The following is a 1,076-nucleotide window of genomic DNA, read 5'->3' as shown; positions in this document are numbered from 1 at the left end:
TTCATGACGACAGCAGCACACCCCACCGGACGAATTGTCGTTTTGTGAGCGAATAAATTAGAACTTTTGACCGAAAATGCAATTTCATACAAGACGAGCTTTCGCTCAGTACCGTGCACCCCCGCTAATTTGAACGGTACCTCATGCAAACCTGAGACGAGACTCGCGAAGACGGTCTTCTTTTTCTGTGATTGCTGAGTTTTTTTCTTATTCCACTTTGTGTTTATACCAATTATGCGCATGCTGTTCAAACTCTCACATGAACCTCTCAGCAAAAAATGATTGAGTTTGCATCACATCGAATCATAAATAGCCGTTTGAGTGAAATTTCATGCCAGCAAACGTAGCAGACATTAGAAATAATTAATCTTCTGCTTAGATTTATCAGCAACTTTGGAAAAAACTGCTCTGCCGACTGAGGTTTTTAATAACAGTTTACTTTGAACACAATACTTTTCACTTTTTCAGCCATAAAAACGGTGGGCTGCATTTGACGTTTCGTGAGAGGGGAATATTGGCTGCATATGACGTTGATATTTTTCGTCTTCGCGAGTCTCTCTCAGATGCAAACCATCGGGGTTCATTTTTAATTTGAACATCTAGTCACCCTAGAAACGTGTTTCTGGTTACCTCTTTCACTGTTTTGTTTTGATTCTGCGTTCCGTTCCACAACGTTCCATCAGTGTTCAGATTAAATGTGGTCAAACCAACGGGGGTACCCGGTATCGTATATTTCTCGGATACTCTGAGATAACGCCCTAGAAGCCATTGGTAGCCACGTGTGTAGCTCGTTGTTTCTGAGCAAATGAGAGAATAAGCATCCAAACCAACATCACGGGTAGGTAGATAATGATCCTTTCTTTCCCATAGCGTTGTTAAATAACATGAAAATCCATTCAAATGCTCAGAAACAACGAGCTACACACATGGTTACCAATGGCTTTTAGGGCGAGATCAGAAGTTATGCGAGATTTTGATGTAACGAAATATTTCAAATAAATTTACAAATTGAATTCGAATGACCACCCTGATGACGACGATGCTCTTGAACCCGAACTTTGACAGTAAACGTTGCC

This window comes from Aedes aegypti, unplaced genomic scaffold, assembly GCF_002204515.2.
Source record: "Aedes aegypti strain LVP_AGWG unplaced genomic scaffold, AaegL5.0 Primary Assembly AGWG_AaegL5_hic_scaff_565_PBJ_arrow, whole genome shotgun sequence".
NCBI classification, from domain to species: Eukaryota; Metazoa; Arthropoda; class Insecta; order Diptera; family Culicidae; genus Aedes; species Aedes aegypti.
Note: the sequence above shows the minus strand (reverse complement) of the source record.